Source organism: Vulpes lagopus, chromosome 18, assembly GCF_018345385.1.
Source record: "Vulpes lagopus strain Blue_001 chromosome 18, ASM1834538v1, whole genome shotgun sequence".
Lineage (NCBI taxonomy): Eukaryota > Metazoa > Chordata > Mammalia > Carnivora > Canidae > Vulpes > Vulpes lagopus.
Window position 1 is genome coordinate 28,729,844 of NC_054841.1, and position 25,416 is coordinate 28,755,259.

At 42.1% G+C, this 25,416-nt stretch overlaps 1 protein-coding gene across 5 annotated transcripts in view; it reads right to left on the reverse strand.

The window, feature by feature from the left end:
- Positions 1-25,416, reverse strand: part of PDYN (prodynorphin) — a 102,794-nt gene that overhangs the window by 23,466 nt on the left and 53,912 nt on the right. The window contains exon 1 of one of the 5 annotated variants that reach the window (XM_041732715.1): positions 11,490-11,533. The exons of the other annotated variants lie outside the window; for them this stretch is intronic. The gene's annotated coding sequence lies outside the window, so the exon portion shown is untranslated. Of the gene's footprint in view, positions 1-11,489; positions 11,534-25,416 lie in introns of those variants that run through there. 5 annotated transcript variants of the gene reach the window in all.

The following is a 25,416-nucleotide window of genomic DNA, read 5'->3' on the forward strand; positions in this document are numbered from 1 at the left end:
TACCAGCTTTGGTTTCCAAGATATGGCAAAATGAAGATGTCACTAATAGCCAGTGAAAAGTTGGCTCATTCTTCCCCCTCTCTATTCACTTCCCCTGGGCTCCATTTTCTGCCTCAGCACCTGCGCTGCCTCATGCTGAGTAGCAGGAATTTGCTTTTCAGCACCACGGACAGCAATCGGCTGGCAGCCGGGAAGGCAGAGGGAGCCAGAACTTGGGGCATCTACGCAGCCAAACAAATATTTACTGAGCACATCCTGGGGCCAGGCACACTGGAGAATATAAAGATTTACGTGGTCTTGACCTTCAAATAACTTAATCCCTTCAAGTCATCAACATTCCTAGACTGATACAGCTGGGGCAAGGCCCTGAGCCTCCAGATACTTGAAAAGTTGGAGAGTCAAACGGAAAATGTTTCCTTTTTCAACAATTGTTGAATTTTTGCCCATGTGATGGCACATGTCTCACTAGACTGCCACCCTCAAGGAGAATAGGTAGTGCACCATCCTACGTGTTGTTATATTCCAAATACTCAGCACAGTGCCTGGCACATAGTAGATACTCAGCAGTTTTGTTGTTGTTAAAGATTTTATTTATTGATTCATGAGAGACAGAGAGAGAGAGAGAGAGAGAGGCAGAGACATAGGCAGAGGGAGAAGCAGGCTCCATGCAGGAAGCCCGATGTGGGACTCGATTCTGGGTCTCCAGGATCATGCCCTGGGCTGAAGGCAGGCGCTAAACTGCTGAGTCACCCGGGCTGCCCTACTCAGCAGTTTTTAAATAGACGCGTGGACGAAGGAACTCTTAGAAAACCCTGTTTTATACCTTGTCTTTTCATCCTTAGCTTACAGATGAGAAATCTGAGACTCAGGGAATTGTCTTCTCATGACAGCTATTAAGTGGCAGAGCTTGGATTAGAAACCGGGATCTTCTGATTTCATGCTATGATGGCAACCAGAGACACTGTGTCCTGGGCACTCTTAGAAACTAGACAAAGTGCTAGTCATGGAGAGACTAGTTATAACCTTAACATGACTTTAAATCACAACCTTGAGTATATCACATTTTTATTTCCGGCATCAGTTTCCCCATATGTAAAGTGTGGAGAGGAGGTTGGTATGGCTAAAGACTCTCCTCCCCGCTGAACCTGGTTTATAAGCACCCGGCTCCCAGCAACTCCCATCCCCCAGTTGAATCATGCATCTATTGCAGTTGAGCAATGGGACCAGCAGGGGGCGGTATAAAAATGAATGTAAAATCTCTTCCCCCAGCCTCTGCAGGGCGTCAAATGAGAAGTATATTGATATCCCAACAGACCTTGGGCTCCCCTTTCATCTTCCTGCTATAACCAGAACGTGTGCACAAGAAGTGCAGGCTCTTTTCTTTTTAGAGTGCAACAAATGAACTTCAACCCCTCTTGAGAAGTGAGTAAAGAGGCAGCCCCAGGACACAGAGACAGTGGAGTGAGGTTGTGGTGACTTATCGCCCAGGAACCCACTGGTTGAGTAACTTTGGACAAAGCCCTGAGCAAAGATAACTGTTTAAATGGCTGCAGCAGCGGAAAAATCAGTTTGGTTGATTGATGTCCTGGGTTTCTAGTTAGCGGGTGGCTTCCAGCCATGGCTCTGCCTCAGCTCCCAGAATTACTCCAATAAGTGATTTGCTCATCCCTAACTCTTCCTGGGAGGCAAGGGAGGGGGCTGAATCAGCTATCTCCAAGCCTGATTGGGATTTAATGGGGGCCAGTGGGTATTTGCACTGGGGGCAGTGTGGGGAGAGGAGGAGCAGATCCGTCAGGCTTGGCAGAAGTATCTGGCTCCTGCCTGGGAGTGCAGAGGAGAAAATAAAATCAGGAAAGAACTGATTGCAGAGTGAATATCTTTCAATTATTTGAAAAGGATGTGAATCAAATATTTCATAAAGGCTGCTCCTCTAACCATATCTTAGTCATTGAAATGTAGATTGGCCAAGGAGGCTCTCCAGGTTGAAGAAAGTAATGGGGGACTTGGGAGATTTTGTCAAAGAGACTGACTCAGTCAGAGTCATCTAGAATAATTGGAAGAGAGTAAGCTCCAATCAATCAGCCAGACCTCAGTTCAGATCTTGGCTCTGCCACTGACTACCTGTGGGACCCGGATCAAGTTGCTTTGTCTTTCTGAAACTCAGTTTCCTCGTCTGTAAAACAGGACAGGAATAATAGTACTTACTCTTTTAGCTGTCGATTTCTGCATAAAAAACTACATTAACACTTTATGGCATAACAAAATCATTTTATTATGCTCACAGATTCTTAGGTCAGGAACTCAGACAGGACATAAGAGTTATGGTTTTTCTCTGCTGCACGAAGTCTGGGGCCTCAAATGGGAGAATCCAAATGATGGGGGTTGAAATGGCCTGGAGGTTTCTTCACTCATATAGTCCTATACTGGGGTGACTAAAGGCTGAGTTCATCTGGAACAATGACTAGTGGCCTCTCCAGCATGGCATCCTCAGGGTGGTGGCTCAGGACCCAAAGAGCTAGAGTTCCACTTAACAGGCTGAAGTTGCATGACCTTTAATGACCTAGCAACTTCTTGGAAGTCACACAGTATCATTTGCTTTATATTCTCTTTGTCAAAATCATCACAAGTGAGCCCAGATTAAGGGGGGGGGGGGATATAGGCCCTATCTCTAAATGAAGAGTGTCAATTTGCAATCAAGTTTTAAAATCAGCACATCTACCATGCATGGATGTTGTAACAATTAAATGCATGGCAAATATTTGACACCAGCTACTCCTGTTTTCTCAGAGTTGACTAGTTCATTGTGAGAACTCTTCATTATTCTTAAATAAAAACTGTAAATCCCTACCGTGGTGTACAAGGATCTGTATGGTCTGGATGTAATTTCTTCTCCAGCCTCATTTTGCCTATTTCTTCTCTCAAATTCCATGCCAGCTGCCTTCCTTCAGCAGCTAAAAGGCATCATGCCCCTTTCCATTTTCTAAGCCTCTTTGCTCTGCTGCTCCCTCTGCCTGGAACACTCTTTGCTCACTTTATTGCCTAGGAAAAAAAACACATACACCTTAGGTTACTACTTCAGGGAAACTGTGATTCTTGAAACTTGTATCCAGTCCTCTCTTTCTCTTTATATGCTCTTAGAGTACTCAGTGCTTTCCTTCATAGCACTAATCACAATCACAAGGTATTTTAGTATATGTGTTGCCAAAGCAAGCACACAATCACAAGGTATTATTTAATTAATAGGCATTTCTTGAGGTGCCTGGCTGGCTCAGTCAGTTGAGTGTCCGACTCTTGATTTCGGCTCAGGTCATGATATCATTGTCATGAGATGGAGCCCTGCATCAGGCTCTGCCCTCAGCTCAGAGTCTACTTACCCCTCTCCCTCTGCTCCATCTCTCTCTCTCTCTCTCAAATAAATAAATAAAGTAGGCATTTCTTTCCCTATGGTCTAACTGGCAACAATCATGTTAACTAATGTGCAGGGACCCTGTGTCTCTTGCGCCCTCAGCATCTAGCAGAGAGACTGACATAAAGACTCAATAAATATGTGCTGAATAAATGAGTGAATAGATGGTTGGACCTTTAAGACTTTAGATGTGGGCTTGAATCACTGACTCATAGTAATTAGTTTCATGCTAATCAGAAGATTTTTTTTTAAAGGATTTTATTTATTTAGTCATGAGAGACATAGAGAGAGAGGCAGAGACATAGGCAGAGGGAGAAGCAGGCTCCATGCAGGGAGCCCGATGTGGGACTTGATCCTGGGACTCCAGGATCATGCCCTGAGCCTAAGGCAGACGCCCAACCATTAACCACCCAGGCGTCCCTAATCAGAAGATCTGATTGGCTTTGATGTCATCATGGGGCTTACTCGTCTTCAGGAAAGAAATTTCCAGTATTGAAGAGGATAAATTTTTGAGGGTTGGTCTCTTGGAGAGGCTTTAATGATTCCCGTCTTCGGTGTTACATCTAGCACCTTCTAAGACAGCAGTGGAGAATTTCGAGGATTTCCAGCTGGATTTTATAAGGTGCAGTAAGAATGTCTCAACATTAACTCATTTGAGCTCAGCTTCTTTTCAGTCAAATGGTGCCAACAACACCATAAGCATTAAACGAATAATTAAACCACAGAATTGTGCACACAACACACACTGTGTGCTAGCACTGTGCCAGGCAGTAAGAATACAGTGATAAAGAGGGAAGATGAGTTTCCTGTTCTCATGGGTCTTAAAGTCAAAGAGGCAAGAAATATTCCAAAATGAGTAGAGAAGACTATAAGTTCTGTGTAAGAGAGGAGTTCCAGTGGCTACTGAGAGAACGGGATGGGGAGGGCAGTTCTGCCTGTGGTGGGAGTAGTTAGGGGAGGCTTTCTTGGGGAGTTGACATCCAAACAAAGAATTCATTGGTATTTATGAAAGAGAAGAAGGAGGGGACACAAAGAAGTACCAAGAATGGGAATGGCATGTAGCACAAGGGAATAAAAGAGAAAAATAGCATGGCTTCTTCAAGGAGGCAGAAGCCATGAGTGTGAGAAAGGGAGGCTGAAGAGTAAGCAGAAGACTCAGGGTTAAGGACCAACTCTAGACCATGTCAGGGAGCCTGTACTTTTTCCTTAGGGTAGTGGAAAGTCACTGAAGGGTGCTGAGCCTGGGTCTGATAAGGCTTCAGTGTGGAGAGCAGATTGTAGAGGAAGACACTGGGTGTAGGAAACCAGCTGGAGACTGATCATGGTCTGGGCAGGAGGTAATGGTGGCCTCTATTTGGATGTGATGATGGATCAAGGAGAAATTAACACATTCCAGGGATACCAGTGATTCATAAGAAATGGAGAGTGGAGGAAGAGAGAAGAGTCAAGGAGATCTCTGGGGTTCTGTCCTGAGCCCTTGGATGTAAGGGGAGTCAGAATCTCAAGAGTAAAAGCAGGTTTTAGTGGAGGAAGGTGAGGAGTTCAACTTTTGGTATACTATGTTTATGTTGCCTGTGAGCATGCCCATGGAAATCTAGTGCTGGCCCTGGGATGTCTTGGTCCTGAAACTCCCAAGGGATTTGGCTTTTTTGTTTTTTTTAAGATTCTATTTATTTATTCATGAGAGAGAGAGAAGAGAGAGAGAGGTAGAGACATAGGCAGAAGAAGAAGCAGGGTCCATGCAGGAAGCCCGATGCAGGACTCGATCCTGGGACTCCAGGATCACACCCTGGGCTGAAGGCAGACTCTCAACCGCTGAGCCACCCAGGCATCCTGGGATTTGGCTTTATTTAAGGAATGGACGGAGTTATGAAAAGAGGGTTCCATCTCAGCCAAAAATCCCTCTTAACATTCAAAATCTGACTTAATCTTCTGAGTTCCTCAAATCCAACCAACTTTTCCACAGCTCAACTCAGGATGTATACAATCTCTTGGCATGTGTCTGCTCTGTGGGGTAAAGAGAACATGGTTAAGAAGTCAGAAACTGGAGAGTTCTCACAGGATCTGGGAAGTAATGAGTTCTTTCTCAGTAGCTGCATTTAAGCACAGCCTTCAGAGATATTGTATAAGAGATTCAAGTATTGGATAAGTAATTAGATCAAGTGACCTACAAGGACCCTTTGAGTTCTGTTCTTTACTTGTAATTTTATATCTGTTACTAAAAAAAAAAATAAGTATCTCATTGCCTCAATTTCCTCATTTGCAGAAGAGGGTATAAAGTAATGATTATTTCAGAGAATCCTTCTACTTTGGTTAACTACAACTATTTTGTCAACAGTCTCCTTGTTGGAAGATCCAAAGGGCCCTTCTCAGTCCTTATCTTGACTGATCCTCCGTAAGTATTTTACATTGCTAATTCCTCTCTATTTCTTGACTCACTCTTTTTCTGGGGCTTCTAAGACAAAGAGCCCTTCCTTTGTCTCTCTGAGTGCTCCTCTCATGCTTTCTCATGGTCTCCTTTTCCTCTACCTATCCCTTAAATGGGTCTCCCTCTTCACTCACACTTGACCCACTCTTATTCCACACTCTCATTCACCACCATGGCTTCCACACCCACTAGATGCTTATATATCAGTCAGAACTCTTTACTCAAAAAGAATAGAAAGCCCAATCACACATAATTTAAGAAATATGGCTCACATGATTGATAAGTCCAGAGATTGAGCACAGATTGACCAGAGGCTCAAATAGTATCCCCTGGACCCACTCATTCCCAGCATCCCTCAGCTCTGTTCCCTCTTTTGCTCATGTATTTGCAGATGATTCTTCCTTCAGGGAAGAAAGATGGCAGCAGTATCTTCAGATCTTACTTCCTATCAGGTTAACTTCAACTAGAAACAAAGTGTGTCTCCCTGAGACAATGGGACAGAAATATTGGACCTTATTCTCATTGGTCAAATTTGGTTACAGATCTAACTAGCCCTAAGCCAATCCCCTCCTGTGGCCAGGAGGAATGGGATATGATAATTAGTTGAGTCCACTCAACTCCCACTTCTAGAGTTAAGAGTGGGTTAGTCCCTTTCATGTGGCCAAGAGTTGCAGATGGGATACTAAAAGATGTTAAGTGTCAAAAACAATAGATGCCAACTGCAAATGAGGACTTCCAAATCTATCCTTCAGCTCAGGACCTTTCTCCTAACTTCAAATCCATATGATAAATTGCCTTCTGATGGGGCACCTGGGTGGCTCAGTCAGGTAAGCATGTGACTCTTGATTTCAGCTCAGGTCATGATCTCAGTGTCCTGGGATAGAGCCCTGCATCAGGTTCTGTGCTCAATTGGGAGTCAGCCTGGGAATTCTCTCTCTCTCTCTCTCTCTCTTTCTCTTTCTCTCTCTGCTCCTCCCCTCACTCATGTCCTCTCTCTCTAAAATAAATAAATAAAATCTTTTTAAAAAATTGCCTTCTGACATCTCCACTCAATTGATCCACAAGCATCCCAAACTCTATATATTCCAAACAAAACTCATTTTCCTGAGATCTGCTCCTCCTTTTAAATTCACCTTGGTAGTGGATGACATTACTTTATACTCAGTTCCTGATCCAGAAACTTCAGTGTCATATTTAATCCTTTATTTTTTCCTATCCCCATATTAAATTAATTACCACATCCTCTTGATTCTAGTAAACTGTTAAAAGTCAAGTATATATATTGTATTCCCTACATCAAGCATATATATTATAATACAGCAACCACTAAAAACTGCATACAAAGAGATATAGTAAATAAAAAGAGAAAAATGGAATACTAAAAAAATTTTCAAAAAATCCAAAAGAAGTCAGAAAAGGAAAACAAAGCAAAGAAAAAACAGAAGTCAAAAATGAAAAAAGTAAAATAAGATAGGAGACCTAAATTCAAACTTCTCAATAATTACACCAAATGAAAATGGTGTAAACATACAATTAAAAGACAGAGATGATCAGATTTGAAGTTAAAAAAGACTCAATTATAAGCTGCATGCAAGAATTCCATCTTAAATTCATGATGTAGGTTAGAAGTAAAAGGATGAAAAAGAATGTATCATGCAAATACTAAGAAAAAGAAAACTGGGGTGGCTCTATTATTATCAAAGTATGCCTCATAGAAGAGAGAAGTACCACTAAATAATGATACAAGGATCATTTCACAAAAAAGGTACAACCTTCCTTTATTGAGAGAGAGGGAGAGAGCCTGCATACAAGGGTCATTTCACAAAAAAGGTACAACCTTCCTTTATTGAGAGAGAGGGAGGGGTAGAGGAAGAGAGAGAGAGAGAGAGAGAGAGAGAGAGAGAATTGTAATCAGGCTCCACCCTCAGCGAGGAGCCCATTGTGGGGCTCAATCTCACAACCCTGAGAAATCATGACCTGAACCAAAATCAAGAGTTGGACACTTAACTAGCTGAGTCACCCAGGCACCCCAAGACATAATATTCTTTTTTTTAAAAAAAGATTTTATTTATTCATTCATGAGAGACACAGAAGAGAGAAGCAGAGATGTAGGCAGAGGGAGAAGCAGGCTCCAGGCAGGAAGCCTGATGTGGGACTGGATCCTGAGACCGCAGGATCACACCCTGAGCCAAAGGCAGGTGCTCAACCACTGAGCCACCCAGGTGTCCCATATTCTTAAGTGCCTGTATCTAACAACAGAGTTTCAAAATCAGTAAAAACTACTGAGCTGGAAAGGAGAAATGAACACATCCATAATTATATTTGGAGATGTGACTATTACTCTCTCAGTAACCGACAGGACAAGCACAGAGAGAGTCAGCAGGATAGAGAAGAACCAACAACAGTTGGTTCCTCATCAAGGAACTGAATTGATTCTACATTTGCAGAATACTTCATTCAAGAACAGCAGAATACATATTCTTTTCAAATGTCCAAAGAACAGTCACCAAAATAGACCATCTTCTGGGTCACGAAATAAGCCTTCACAAGTTTGAAAATTTGAAAACATCCAAAAAATACCCCTGAAGATAACAGACTTAAATCAGAAATTCACAACAAAAAGTGACCTAGAAGGGTAGCCCCAGTGGCGCAGCGGTTTGGCGCCGCCTGCAGCCTGGGGTGTGATCCTGGGGACCGGGGATTGAGTCCCACATCAGGCTCCCTGCATGGAGCCTGCTTCTCCCTCTGCCTCTCTCTCTCTGTCTCTATGAATAAATAAATAAAACATTCTTTTTAAAAAGTGACCTATAAAAGCCCCCCAATACTTAGAAAATTAAAAAACAAGCAAACAAAAAAACACTTTTAAATAATCCATGCATCAAACAAGAAGTATCAAGGGAAATTAGAACAGTTTGAAATAATGGAAAATGAAAATACCTCCCCACATGTGTAGGATATAGCTAAAGCAGTGTGTAGGGGGAAATGTAGATCATTAAATGCATGTATGTGGGCAGGTGTCATATAGGTATAAAATCCACCGTCTAAGATTCCACCTTATGAAATGAGGAAAAGAAGGAACAAAATAACCAGAAACAATCAGAAGGAAGGAAATAAAAAAGATACAATGATAAAGATCAGAAATTGATGATATGAAAACAAGTAATAATAGAGAAAATTGATCAAACCAAAACTGCTACTGTGAAACTGTCAATAAAATAGATAAATCTCTATCTAGCCAGACTAACAAAAAGAGAGAAGATGTGAATTATCAGTATCCAGAATGAAACAGACTATCACTATAGATCCCATAGACATAAGTGGATAATAAAGAAAAAAAAACTATGAACAACTCTACCCACTTAAATTTGACAACTTAGTTGAAATGGACTGATTTCTTGAAAGCAGCAAACTACCAAATCTCACCCAAGAAGAAATAGATGACCTTAATATTCCCATGTCTAAGAAATCAAATAAGTAGTTTAAAATATTCTGAACAACATAGCTCCAGGCCCCTATGGTTTCAACAAAATATTAGCAAACCACACACACAGACACACACACACACACACACACACACACACGTGTATATATACACACAAGTACATGGTTTCAAAAAGTATTAGCAAACTATACACACACATATATATGTACACATACACGCAATGTGAGTGTGTGTGTATAACATATGTACATACACATGTACACCTAATATATCTTTACCAAGTGAGGGTTATCTGGGGAGTGCAGTCTGGGTCAATATTTGAATATCAATGTAACCCATCACATTAACATGGTAAAGAAGAAAACCACATGATCATATTATCTAATGCAGAAAAAGCACTTAAACTGCACCCAATATCCATTTGTGATTTTTTTTGAGGCTCTGAGCACACTAAGATTAGAAGGAATTCTCCCTAACCTGATCAAGGGCCTCTACAAAATACTGACAGTTAACATCACACATAATGGTGAAAGGTTAAATGCTTTCCCTAAGACTGGGAACAAGGCAAGGATGCTCACTCTCACTACTGACTCAACATTGTACTATAAGTCCTGGCCACTGCAGAAAGGCAAGTAAAAAAAATAAAAGCCATGCAGATGGAAAAAAAGAACTGTATTCATAAATACTATGATTGTCTATACAGAAAATTCCAAACAATCTACAAAAAGAAAAAACTTCCAGAACTAACAAGCGTGTTTAGCAAGCTCATAAAATAGAAGGTCAGAGTGTAAATTGTTTTTTGTAAATACGATTATTAATTTTATCTATATATACTATCAATGAACAATTAGGAACTGAAGTTTTAAAAACAGTACCATCTATAATAAGTCCTCAAAAAGTAAAATATGTAAGTATAAATTTAACAAAACATGTATGGGATCTGTATGCTGAAAATTCCCAAATGCTGATGAAAAAACTGAAGTTAAATGAAAAGACACACCATGCTCACTGATTGAGAGGCAACAGTTAAGATACCCATTATCCCTAAACTAACTGAAGCAGGTACTTCAGTTAGATATAATATAGATATAATTCTAAATATAGAATTTAGAATATAATTCTAAATAGAAATAATTCTAAAATTTATATGGGGATGCAAAAGAACTAGAACAGCCAAAATGACTTTGATGAAAAGAACAATGTTGGAGGGCTCACACTAACCAATTTTAACATCTATTGTAAAGCCACAGTAACAAAGACATTGAGGTGAGGTATTAAACAAAGGACAGACACATAGATCAATGGAACAAAATAGAGAGTACAGACACGGACCCACATAAACACAGTCAATTGTTTTTCAACAAAGTTGTGAAAGCAATTCAATACAAGAAAGATAGTCTTTTTGACAAATGATGGTGGAACAATTAATTAGACATTCATGTGCAAAAAAAATGAACCTCAACTTATATTCTCACAAAAATTCTCTTATACAAAATTTCTCTTATACAAAAAATTAACACAATATGATCACAGATAAAACATAAAACACTTAAAAGAAAAGATAGAAGCACTCTCCATGACCTTTAGTTAGGCAGAGTTCACAGATATGACACAAAAACATAGTCCATTAAAATTATTGATAAATTGAACTCCATGAAAATTGAAAACTTTTTCTGCTAAGAGAATGAAAAAACAAGCTATACATGGAGAGAAAATATTTCCAAATCACATAGTCTGTAAGGAACTTTTATTCAGAATATATAAAGAATGCTCCAAATTCAGCAGTAATAAGACCAAAAATGGGTCAATAGCCATGTTACCAGAGAAGATATATGAGAGGTAAAAAAGCCACAAATAGATAGATACTCAACCATCATTTGCTTATGTAAATGCAAATTAAACCATCATCATTATATACCAAATAGGATGGCTACAACTAAGTGGGGGAAAACCATCTAACTATACTAAGTGCTCATAAGGATTCAGAGCAACTAGAACTCTCATCCACTGTTGGGGGAAGGAGAACGGTATAGCCACTCTGTCCTTCAACAAGCGATAAATGAAGTGTGTACCATCAGTATAATGTAATACTAAATACATTGTAAGAAATAATAAAAACAAAGTATTGATGCATATAACAATATGGATGTAACTCCGAAGCATTAAGCTGAATGAAAGAAGTCAGAATCAAAAGATCACATATTGTGGGGCACCTGGATGGTTCAGTCGGTTGAGCTTCCAACTCTTGATTTCAGCTCAGGTCTTCAGCTTCAGACCTTAGGGTCCTGGGATCAAGTCCCTCCCATGCTTAGCGTGGAGTCTACTTGAGGATTCTCTCCCTCTCCGTCTCCTTCTGTTCCTCCCTCCTTCACGCTCACTCTCTCTCTCAAATAAATAAATAAATAAATATATTTTTTAAAAGGTTACATATTACATAATGCCACTATATGACATCTATAGGCCAAAACGATAAGGACAAATAATAGATCTCTGGTTGTCAGAAGTCAGTGGATGGGGCAAGAGTTGTCAAAAAGGGGCAGCATAAGGAAATTTTGAAGGATAACAGAACTGTTTTGCATTCTGATTCCGGTTGTGGTTATATCAACATTACATGCATTAAACTTCATAAAACAGTATATACCGAAAAGTCAACGGCACTGTATATAAATTGCTTTAAACACCAATGACAGAAAAACAGTAGAGCAATGTCTACAAGATCCAAACCAAAATCCCATAATTTTATACCTAGTCAAGTTTTCATTTGTATAAACGAAATGGCAGCACATAGACATTTTCAAGTACACGCGAACCTAGGAGCAAAGACACATTGTGTGGCATTTTTTCTTCAAATTTTTATTTAAATTCTCAGTAGTTAATGTACAGTGCAATATTGGTTTCAGAAATATTCAGTGACTCCTCACATACCACACCCAGTACTCATCACAATTGCCCTCCTTACTACCCCTCCCCCATCTACCCCATCCCTCCCCCGCTCCATCAACCCTCAGTTCTCTATCTTTAAGAGTCAGAGACATTTTTTTAAAGTATTCATTTATGAAATCCAATAAAGAAATAAACCAAAGTAAAGAATTCAGGAAACAGAGAGTGGTGAGTACAGAATTACTTAAATACATAATTAGGATTAAACAGCTCCAGTAGCAATGAGGAAGCCCACAAACAAGTCAATGTTCTAAAATCTTGACAACATAAAAATAATTAACAAAAATCTGGAAGTTTAGGAAGAGAAAATGAAAGGAATTCTAGAAGTGCTCATGCCATCACATTTCACACCAAGAAGTGCTCCATATTCTCTTGAATCAGAACAGAATTAGAAACTACTCATCTGGTATGTCAATTGTAATTCAATAAAAAACTTACTCTGCTCTTTTGTGTTTTATAAATTTTTTCCTTAAAGTGGTTTTTTAAAAAAACTTTTTATTTTGATGTAATTCTAGAATTATGGAGAAGTTGAAAAAATAATACAGAGGACTCAGTATGCCCTTTACTGGTTTCCCCTAATGTTAACCTTTTATATGACCCTATACAGTCATTGAAACCATGAAATCAACACTGATATAATACTATCAACAGAACTACAGATCTTATTAAAATATTGCCAGTTTTCCCAATCATGTCCTTTTCCTGGTCCAGAATCCAATCCAATCCCACATTGCACTCAGTTGTTTTATTTTTTATTTTTTATTTATGATAGTCACAGAGAGACAGAGAGAGAGGCAGAGACATAGGCAGAGGGAGAAACAGGCTCCATGCACCGGGAGCCTGATGTGGGATTCGATCCCGGGTCTCCAGGATCGCGCCCTGGGCCAAAGGCAAGCGCCAAACCACTGCGCCACCCAGGGATCCCTGCACTCAGTTTTCATGTCTCCTTAATAATTTCCTTAGAGAGATCTATTAAGATATAATAACCCTTGTGTGAAGAAAAACTATTTGAAAATCATCAAGTACTTCAATTTTACTTCCGTTTCTTCTTTTTCTTTAAAGTCAGGTAAAGTTAAATTTAATACTCTATTTGAAATGCTATTGCAATAACAGCAGTGTCATATGAGTTGAGTGAGAGATTAATATCTCAATATTCATCAGAAAAAAACTCATCAAGGTGCTGAGATGCTTGAGAACCCTTATTTAGCCAGAAAATAACAGCATGCCCAGGGACTATTGTAGATGATGAGAAACCTTTGCAAAGTTTTCAGCACCGAAGGGAACTGATTTGTATGCCTCAAAACATACCTGTGGCTGCTATGCAGGGAATGAATTGGGGGGGCTCGCCCCAGGGGAGGCAAGCGGCAAGTTGGGAAGCTGATAACACAACATGCAGACCATGTAGGAATCCATTTATGCCCAATAACAGAAACCCCAAATGACAGCGGCTTACACAAAGGAGGGGTTTCCTCTTCTTTCCACACAAAATTTAGAGGTCAGCAGTTAGCTATTTTACCAAAAATCCAGGATCTTTTTGTTGTTGGTGGTGATGGTGGGGTCCTTCCGTTCCAGCTTATTACTTCACAGTTCCAAGATAGCTGCCACAGCTCCAGACATCACATGCATGTTTAAGGAAAGAAAAATTCAGAACAGGTATAAGACAAGGCTCCATGCCGTATCCTTTTCACCTCCACAAGATTTTTGTTTCCCTCTTCTTTGTCACAACTGTCACTCCTAAATGCAAGAGAGGCTGGGAATGTGAGTAACCTGAGATACATAGATATTACAGACACAATGAAAAACAATGATGTTTTTCAGTGTAGAAGAAGATGACGAGAATGTACATTTCAGGTAAGCAATTAATTAACAATGTCTGTCAGACAGGTGTGACATTAAGAGCCCCAAGCTATGTCAATGAAGGAGGCTGGAGATGAGTGGGTACACATGAGATATTTAGAAAACAGGAAGAGCAGAACTTGGTGACGACTGGCTGTCAAGTATGAGGAGGAGAGAGGAATGCAAGATGCCTCTCTGGTTTCTGAATTGGTAGAACAGGTGAGTGGGGGTGCTAGGACTGCAGGGGAATATGCCACCGGCTACCTCCATGGGGGGGGGGGGCAGTATACTGAGCCATATTAGGAATGTGTTCCTTGATTGACTTTTTAAAATACTAGTTAAAACAGCCACCATCTAATAATCATAGGCAACGGGCCAGGCATAGTATCTAATGTTTCATTTGCATTATCTCATTTAATCTGTATAGCAACACAGTGCTTTAGTCTGTTTTGGTCATTGGAATATTACCAGTGTCCATAAAAGCACCTGGGACATAAGAGGAGCTCTTTAAATATTAAACAAAGGAAGAAAGACCAGCAGAATTATTATTATTATTTATAGGTGAAAAATCGGAGGCTCAGAGAAATTCTTATTTATTTATTTTAGAGGCAGCAGAAGAGCAGAAGGAGGGAGAGGGAGAGAGAGAGAGAGAGAGAGAGAGAGAATCCCAAGCAGGCTCCACAGTGAGTGCAGAGCCCTACTTAGGGCTCAATCTCATGACCCTGAGGTCATGACCTGAGCCAAAATTAAGAGTCAGACGTTCAACTGACTGAGCCACCCAGGCGCCCCTGAGGTTCCGAGCTGAGGTTCAGGTTAAAGAGCTTGCCTCACAAGGTCCTACACCTGTAGAACCGTAGAGCCAATTGCTCAGGTTAGCTCTGTGCTTTTCCACCATGGTTTCCTACCTTCCTGTTAAACAAAGCTGTGAAACTCCCACTTCTTCAGAGAAAATGGAACCACAGGGAAACTGGAACGTTTTCAGACACGAAATCCTTCCAGAGCCTCCAGATCAAGCCTCCCAACGCCTCCCCCACCAGTCGTTTGTCATTGTAACGTCCTTAATGCACTCCATTGCCTTTCCTCCATGCTCACTCAGAAGTCCTCTCCGCCCTGAAAGTTCCATTTGGCTCTCAGATAGATGGACGGCTCTTTCTCACCCATCAATTCTCAGAAGCCTTCTCTGACCCCAAGACTAAGTCAATGTCCATCCACGGGATTAGATCCCTAAATACCACCTACCCCTTTTCTACATTTACTTCCTGGAGCCCATAACTAAAAAAACACAGGCATGATTATCTGCTTATTTTCTGAACTCGTGCTAGAACATAAGCTCCGTGAGGGCAAAATATCTGACTTGTTTACTATATTCCCAGTGTTCAGCACTGTGTCTGGTACATAGCAGATGCTGCGCACACATTCGAAGCTTGGAAGGATAGGCTCTGATGGATGGGAGAATATGATGGATGGATGGATTTGTTAATGATTGAATTAACAAATGGCTGGAGGGACACATTTGGACGGATGCTCTAGGTAAATAACAGACAGGACAGCTGTACGAACGGGACAGCTGACTGGCCTGGCTAGATGAGAAGCTTTTCCTAGACCACCTATCCCAGAGGGGTCTCCATCTCACCTTCCAGGTTCCTGGCAGGATGCCTCAGGCTGTGGCTTTTGATTGCTTCTTCTACCTTTGCCAACAACGACTGCCTGGTTGGATCTCACCTGGGCCCACACTGCTGGGAAAGTAGCCAAGGACTCCAGCAGAAGAATCTGTGTGGGCTGGTGTGGAAATATCCTCTCCCTGGGGAGAAGGTGGGCCCATGGCAATTATGCAGCAGAAAGGGTTCTCAGAGTAAATCTGTCTTGCACAACAGGTTAGAGTTAAATTTGACCTGAGCCATGAATCATGCTGTCAGTCTCCCATTCAACCACATCACTGAGCCAGCAACCTTTGTGAGTGCTACTATTTATATAGATACAAATACACATATTTATATAGACAGAGGTATGTACGCAACTGAAGCATTCTGATTAATTGTATCCTTGGGGACCAAGATTTTTTTTTTCGTCACTCTTCCTCTTGTGTTCAGTAGAGGCTGCTGGTTCAAGGATGTAGAGATGGAAGGCTGCGAGGTGTGGGAGATCATCAATTCACTCAGCAAACACTTCCTGGCGCCCACTCTGGGACGAGCCCTTGGGTGTGGGAGTAGAGTGGTGGAGGGTATGAAAATAATAGGATATGCTTTTCACCCCCCATTGAAGTCTGGGGGTGCTGCTGACTGACAGGAGAAAGGATGGTGGGTGGTTGAAGGTTTAGACTCTTGTAATCAAACAGATGGAAATTCAAATCCCAGCCTGACCTTATACTTGCTGTGTGACCTTGGCAAGGTGTGTCAAGTCCCTGAGTCCAAGCTCTCACCTCTCTGGAAAAAGACAGATAGAAATCCTGCCTTCTGGAGTCTGTGTGGGTCTGGAATAAGACAATGAAGGTAAAGCCTGGCACGGAGTAAACACTCAAGAACCTCCATCACCGTTTCCATCATCGTCGTAGCTTTTAAAAGCTTTTTCAGCGTTTAGCATGTGCCGGGTACATGTGCCAGCTCAAGTATTTCTTACAAAGCGCCCCTAGAGGAGATACTGTTACATTCCCTCCAGTTTTCAGATGAGAAAAGTGGGATACAGAGACATTAAGTGACTTGCTCAAGGTCACACTTCTACTAACCGGCAGGGCCAAGTCTCAAACTCAGAATACAAACGCGGATCCAGGGGGGCACAGACCCACCCCAGGATTTCTTCAGCCCCCTTCGCACACCCTTTTCTTAACTGTGCTGATCCTCCCACTCAACACTGCATGGCAGAGGGGACATTGCTTCTCTGATCACTAATCATTGCTAAGCGCCAGGTGTTTCCTAGGAGCAGTGTTATGTGGTGTTTATGGTTCGGGTCTGTGCTCTCCTCTCATATTAGAGAAAAGATTCATAACAATAGTGAGGAGATGAACAGTCTAACTGGAAAGGCATTGTACAGGGAGAGGCTTTAACTCAGATCGGGCTCTGACACACCTGACCTGCCATTCGGCTTTGGGCCCCTCCTGTGCCCTTTCAGCTACTTTACTAGCAAACACTTCTTTGGTCACTGTTTTTTGGTTTGGTTTTGTGAGTATAGCTGACACACAATGTCCCATTAGTTTCGGGTGTACAACATAGTGACTCAACAAGTTTATATGTGACGCGATGCTCATCACAACTACAGCGACCCCCTGTCCCAATGGATATGTCGCTATTTCAGTAGCATCTGCTATATTCCTTGTGCTGTGTCTTTCATTTCCAGGACTTATTCATTCTATAACGGATCACTGTTTTAATATTATAATAATATTAATCTTCCTAACAATCCTAGGAAGGACGAATGATCATATCTCCATTCTGTGGATGGGAAAACTGAAACAGAGAGAGGTCAGGAGACTTTCCAAAGTCAGACAGCTGGTAACGACAGAGCCAGGATTTAAAGCAGGTAATCTGGCTCCCTGGTCGTCAGTCCTCTTAAGCATGGTGCTCTCTGGCTTTATTCGCCTTATTACATTGTATGTATCCTCGCGACAACCCAAAGAAGGTAAACATTTTCATCTCTGTTTTATAGATGAGGACACTGATGCTCAGAGAGGTGAAACCACTTCCTCACTTGTGAGCGGCAAAGCCCCAAGACAGAGGCCAGGTCTGCCACGGGTGGGGTGTTCTCCACACAGCAGCGCTGGGATCTCCTGGGGGGCAGATCTGATCATGAGACTCTCCGATCAGATATAGGCATTGGCTCCTTCTTGCCCTCAGGATGAAGTCCAAGTACTCTAATAGGCTTACCTGACAACCAGTACCCTCTCCTGTCCTGTCACTCACCTCTCCCTCTGGCACCAGACAGTCAAATGAATGACATGCAGCTCCCAAAGATGCCAGACCCTCTATCCCATCTCAACTGGTATCCTACCCCACTGCTCCCTCAAAGAGCTTGGAACCTCCCACTCCACAGCCCATGGAACCAGAAGTACACCCCCCCACCCCCAGTTCCTGTGACTTCCATGGGGCTGTGCCCTCGGTTGATTTTATTGGGAGCCACTGTCTCTGATATCTGGGCAAACCCCATATGCATCCTCCCACCCTGTCACCCTGTGGACTCCACAAGCTGTCCAACCACAGAAAGTGTTCAACAAATCCAGAGGCACGTCCACAGGAAGGTGTCTGGAAGGGCTTTGTGCTGGCTGGAAACAGCCTGACCCTGCTAGGTACTCTGTAAGGAGAGAAGAAGGGAGGGAGGGAGGGAGAGAGGAAGGGAGGAGGGGGGGAGGGGGGAGGGAATGAGAAGGGAGAGAGGGAAGGAACAGGGAGGGAAAGAAGCAGGAGAGGGGGGAACACTTGAATAGCACCCTACGCCATCACCATTCCTAATTTATTTCAGAACCAGGATAGATGCCTCTCCTTGCCTCAGTTCCCACATTAGAGCAATCACCTCTCCATAGTTAAGCAATGGTCTTGAGGTCTCATATCCTATCCACCCCATACAGTTTATCCAGCTGTTTATTTTAAACACTGACAGGACTCCCCTAAGGCAAACTATGCCGAGGTCCTACCCCAGACTAACAGAAAACAAATCTTTTGGGGGTAGGACCTAAGGACCTAGGCATTGGTAGTTTTCAAATGTTTCCCCTCTTTCCCCCCACCGTCCCTACATCATTTCCACTGCCCTTGTGTGGCAACTCTCACTGGTCCTTTAGGTCTTTCTTCCTGCAGGAAGCCCTCCTATCATCATTCTCAAAACCCAAGTTGGGTGTGTTTCCTCTGGGTTTCCACAGCATTGTGCATCTACTGTATTCATACTTACTGCCCTAGTAAAACTGCACATTTACTTTATTTTCCCCTCTGAACCTTGAGTGTCACATCCAGATTGTGTCTTATTACTTGCATGTGTCCCCAGAGTCTAGTACAAATGTCTACCCCATTGTAAAAGACCTTAATAACTGAAATAAATGGGTGAATTGGACATTGAGGATGCTTCTAGAATTTTACTCCTGTAAATAAGAGTCAGCATCTCCATAAATAAGCCTTTTCTTGTATTTTAGAACATTCCCCCAGAAGTAGGGCTACTGGGACAAGGACATAAAGATTAATGTGCCTCTTGCTACAGAGACATGTGTCTCACTCCATACTTTTCCTTTCCCCTTTCTTCATTAGAACTGGAATATGCCACCCATAGAGTTTAGGTGGGACTGATCAACCCTTAATCCCTTGAGTAAATTTTCGTTTAATCCAATCAGGATGTTCTATCAATCCCCACACCCACCCACCACCACACACAGCGATGGATTTAAGGATAATTACATGATCAAAGCTAGACCCATGGGACCAACTAGACTCAGATTCAACACTTCTTTTTTCCACCAAGAGGAAAATGCATAGCTATGACCAGAGCCAGAAAGCATATAGCTCCTATGCTGCTAACATCAATTTTGTGGCCATAGGGGAGGTCCCATCGCTTAATAAGAATTAGCACACCACCACCGCCCCCTCCTGCGAGGAAGCAAAGGAGAGAAATACACAAAAAGAAATTGACCTGGGTCACATTGCTGCTGGAATAAGCCTCCCCTGAAATTTGTCTATCCCTCAGCTTTTAATTTTTTTTAAGATTTTATTTATTTGTTCATTCATGAGAGAGAGAGAGAGAGAGAGAGAGAGAGGCAGAAACATAGGCAGAGGGAGAAGCCTGCAGAGAGGGGAGCCTGATACAGGACTTCATCCCAGGACACCGGGATCACGACTGAGCTAAAGGCTCAGGCTCAACCACTCAGGCTCAACCAAAGGCTCAACCACTGAACCACCCAGGTGCTCCCACCCCCTCAGCTTTTTAGTTACTCAATAAATTCTCTGTCTCTCTCTGTCTCTGTCTCTCTCTCCTTTAAACCACATTAAGTTCCTTGTTTGTTTGTTTGTTTGTTTTTTTAAGTAATATCTGCCCCAAACGTGGGGCTTGAATTCACAACCCCCAGATCAAGAGTCACATGCTCTACGGACTGAGTCAGCCAGGTGCCCCTGAGTTACATTTTATCTTTACTTTCAAACATAAGCATCCTAATGCATATACTACATGCTGTTAGATTATTTTTCGAGGATTTGTCGACATTTGCAATTAGGCTGAAATTACTTTAACCTTTTTGATAAGACAGCTGCTTCTAAGAATTCAATAATTTAGGATATGAGGGGTCACAAAGACTCTAGGACATTAACTCATTCATATTGCCTCCCACCCCCATCCAGCAAGCAGTAGACTATAAAGACAAATGATATCTGTCACCTTGACCTAGAGAAACAGGCAGGTGGAAGACCAACTTTCTTTCTCTTTCTTTCTTTCTTTTTCTTTCTTTCTTTCTTTCTTTCTTTCTTTCTTTCTTTCTTTCTTTCTTTGAGGGGGGACACCAATTTCTGTTCCTAGATGGTGCTGTGTTTTTTTGTTTGTTTTTATGTATGCAACTTTTAAGAGTAACATTTCCTATTAGTTTTTCTTTTTAAATTCTTAAATATGAAACAAGCCTTGTTTGTTGCAGAATAATCAGAAAATATCTATGTTTCAATTACCTATTTTTGTGTAACAAACCATTCCAGAATTTAGCAGCTTAAAATAACTTTATTATGCTCCCACATTCTGTGGGTCAACAATTCGGAAAGGACAGTAGCCATGGCATATTTGCACCAGCATGGACCATCAACTGGGAAGACCAAAGTCTGGGACTGACTTTATTGGTGGGGGGGAGAAATGATCTAGAAGTATCTGAATTTAAATGTTTGGTCATAGATGCTGGGTATTTGCTGGGACGTCAGCTGGGGCTGTCAGCAAGAACACATACACGGGGACTGTCCATGTGGCCTGGCCTTCCTCCTAGCAAGGCTGCCTCAGACTTCTTATGTGGAAGCTCCAGGCTCCAAGGCTTGTGTACCAGAAAAACTGGACCAAAGCCTCATGGCATTTTATGACTTAGCATTATAAGTCACAGAGCATAATTTCCACCACACTCTAGAGGGCATTCAGTCACTCAGGTCCTCCAGATTCAGTGGGAGAGAACAGAGACCCCATCTTCTGTTGGCAGAGGTATCAAAGAATTTGTGGACATATTTGGGCTTGGGGGAGGTTTTTTTGGGGGGGGGCATGTTTTAAATTTACTACATATTCAAACAAAAAGAAAAGCAACAACATAGCCTTGGGTACTCAAAGAAAATCACAATAAACATCTTGGTGTCTACCTTTATGAATACTTCTTTTTTATGGAATACTTTCTTGTTACTGATTTTCAAAAAAACAGGGCTTATTTTAGCCAAGACTCTTTAAATAGAAAGAAATCCAATTCAAACCAATGTAAGCAATAAAAGAGATGCATTGACTCGTAGAGTTGAAAATCCCAGGGGTCTGACTTCAGGAGCAAGTGGATCCAGGAGCTCAATGAATGTCATCTGAATCTGTCTTCCCACATCTCCTTGTTCTACTTTCCGTTGTTTAATTTCATCTCAGGCAGATTCTCCCACATGATGGCAAAGGGGGATACCACAACTCTTGGCAGGCCTTAGGCCTATAGAAGGATAGTTGTTTCTCTTCTGAGGGTTTTAGCATCATCCTAGGGATGGCCTTCAGTGGCCCAGCTTGACTCAGGAGACAGCCTGTCATGACATGGCCTGCCCTGAACATTCTGGGGAGATGAAAAGCTCACATCCATTCCAGGGATCATACAACACCTGCAGTTTTTTCCCTGGTTTCCTCCAATTAACTTTATATTCACACCAATGACCACACTTCTAAAAACATCATTTAGAATGGCTGCTTAGTCCTATGAGCAGATGCACCTTTATTTAAGAATCTGGTGCTGAACATTATTTTACATTTTGCACTGCAACCATCAGTCTAGCATACCTTTTAATTAAATCTTTGCAAGTATCCACTAAATATTGTATCTGGAAGTGGAATTGCTATGTCAAAGGACATGCATGTGTTTTTTTTTTTTTTTTTATGAAAATGAGTTTATTTTTTTTTTAAATTTTTTTATTTATTTATGATAGTCATACAGAGAGAAAGAGAGAGAGGCAGAGACACAGGCAGAGGGAGAAGCAGGCTCCATGCACCGGGAGCCTGATGTGGGATTCGATCCCGGGTCTCCAGGATCGCGCCCTGGGCCAAAGGCAGGCGCCAAACCACTGCGCCACCCAGGGATCCCATGACATGCATGTTTTTAATGCTCTTGATGCCTTTTTTTTTTTTTTTTTTGGTCATATTGCCTTCATGAAAAGTAGTTAGCAATGTCTACTCCTACCTACATGATTTAAGACTGTTGATTTCTCCCCACTCAGACCCATGCTGGATACTAAAACCTTAAAAACAAAATCTTTGCCAAATAGACAAAATATTGTTTTGTGGTTTTCATTTGTATTTTTTGTTCCCATATTGCTAAGGAGGCTCAATGAATTTCACTTCCTTCTATTAATTGCATTTCCCAGGAAAGATACAAAACACCTGTGAAGGTAGCCTAGCTCAAGACCCACAGCTTCCAATCCCTTGAGGGGCAGCAGAGAGTGACAAGAGGGCTTTTTGTGGTGATAATTTAAATAATAGTAGCTACAGTTTTAAAGCCTCTGCAATGAGCAAGCCTTGTCCCAACACCGTCCATGTCCATTCATCACAGTGTCTGACCTCTTGGGACATCATACGTAGCCCCATCCATTGGGGTCCCTGCTTGTAGACCAAGAGCTTTGCTCAGACCTCAGTTTTGTAGTTGGGAAGTCCTCCCTCAGGATTTCTGCCAACAGGTTCCTTTACTGCGCCCTCTGTGGGAAAGCCTCCGTGTCATGCCCTCCCTACTCAGCCTTTTCACTTACAGACCTAACAGCAGCAGCAAGACATAAGCAAGTGGCTTACAGCACACATGGTCTGGCCAACTTCACTGCTCCACAGGCTTATTAAGGTATTTATTTCCATACACAGAACAGGAAAAAAGTGGAAAATAACGTGCTCTAGATTTCAACATCTGTAAGGTAAGGGGCTGATGCTGTCCCGTTTTCTAGATAAGAAAACTGAGGCTAAAAGAAATACAATCATTTGTCTGAGGTCCCACACTTACATCTGCTAAGAAACTCTCAGGGATGCACCCCGCACCCCGCCACAAGAAGCACCTACTCATTCTAAACTTATAGCACATCTTCTTGCCTCCTGCAGTTTCTAGTGTTTCTCACTGAGTGTAACATCTCCCGTTATCCCAGTATCTGCTGTGCCAATAGGCTACATCCCTGTCCTGCAGCCCGGCAAAACAGAGCTCAGCCCCTAACTGCTGGAGAGATCAGTCACGGACACGTGTCCTCATCAGCATGAAAAGTGAGCCAGTTGTGACCTTGAGACCTTTCTGGCCAGCACCCCACCCCCACCCCTACTCCAGTGCTCAGCCTGAAGAATGAGGAAACCCCGAGCAACTCTTGAGTGGCCCATGGCTCCTCAAGACAGGTAGATCAGCCTGTACCAGGGCTGGCAACTGACTCATTCACCAGATCCCTTCCCATTTTCTCAGCTCAGGCAGCTCCTGATGCAAAGCTGAGCGTCCTCCTCTGCCTCATTGTGTGCGTGTTCTTGGGGGCGGGGGCTTTGGGTAGATTTCTGAAAAGCAATTATGCTTATTACTGGTTAGGATTTCAGAAACCTTCTCTGTTTGCTGAGTGCCTTAATTGCCAACCCTTTCCATCACTCAGGCTTCCTGACAGCCCCATTTTGCAGGTGGAAAAATGTGCCAATGCGGAGCAGTGGAGAAAGGCTGTAACAGAAAACCAAAGATGGAAAGAGAAAAAGTCCTGACGATGTTTTTGGTGTCCGTGGAGTTCCCATGCCCTCACCCTGGACATCTCAGTTATGTGAGCCAGTAAATCATCTCCTTATTTAAACCGGTTTGAGGTGAATTTCTCTCAGTTGCAATCAGCAGGCTCCTGACTATTAATGCCTCTTGTATGTGGTGTCTTTAAAATACACATGTATATATTTTTTAAGATTTTATTTATTTATTCATTAGAGACACACAGAGAGAGGCAGAGACACAGGCAGAGGGAGAAGCAGGCTCCCTGTGGGGAGCCTGATGAGGGACTCAATCCCAGGACCCAGGGATCATGACCTTAGCCAAAGGCAGACACTCAACCACTGAGCCACTCAGGTGCCCCTAAAATACACATATATTTTTAAAAGAAAAGAAAATATATATATTTTATATGCAATATACATTATATAAAAATATATGTGAATTACATATACTTAAACTGAATGATATATATATATATATATATAATATTTTAGTTTATTTTACAAACTAAGGGCTCATGTTAAAAATTGAAACCATACAAACCTAAGAATGGTATGGATTTGGGGTTAAGCATAACCGATGAAGCACGCAGGCATGGCCCCTTGCAAATTCCCATTACAGTGAAAGGAAAGAGATAAAAAAGTGAGCCAAAAAGATGAAGCAAAAGAGAGGACAACAGCAATCAAACACAGAAGTTCTGTAGCAAATGGACAAATGGTGACCGACATAGCAAAGCTAAAAAAGCTGAAACCTGTACAAAGCAGCAGAGAGCGGGCAAGCCATCTAATTTGTGCCTGGATTCCCCAAAAGGCTCAGGAGTGGGAGGTGTCATGTGCCTCCTAAAATAGGGTACAGACAGGGCAGGAAATGGCTGGTGTGTTAGAAGTCCATAAAAAAGAAGCTGTTAGAGGCCTCTGCGTGAGGACCCCTCGCCCTCAGGCAAAAGATTAAAGGGTGTCTTTCTGGGTTGAGGCAAGAGACTCTGGCCTTGGAAGCCAGGAAAGAGCTGAGTTAAGTAAGAGGTATAATCTGAAGGCTGAGGCCCCATCCTCCTCCCTACTCTGAGAGTCAGGCTTTGTCCTACCAGACCAACTGGAAGATTCCATCGTGGAAAAATGAGCAGCAAATGAGAAAAGGTGCACAGGTACTCACAGCTTCCCTTATATAAACGGCCCAGCCAGACCAATCCTTTTCCAGGCAACACCCCCCTCCAATGCATTTACTCACAGGTGTAATCACTTACAAAGGAAGGAAGGCTATAACTACCCACACAATTCTGCTTTTTAAATTTAATAATGTACCGTGGACACATCCCGTGTCTGTATGTATAAGTCTCTGTGCAGTAGACTGATCTGTATGAAGAGCAAGGTGTTCATGCAGTCTCAAGTATCACCCCACGGCGTACTTATTTACAGAGTGAGGAGAGTTCTCTTCCAATGAGAAATCTGATGACCACTGCTTTCATCAAAAGATCAAATTTGGCCTCATTGGTGAAGGATGCA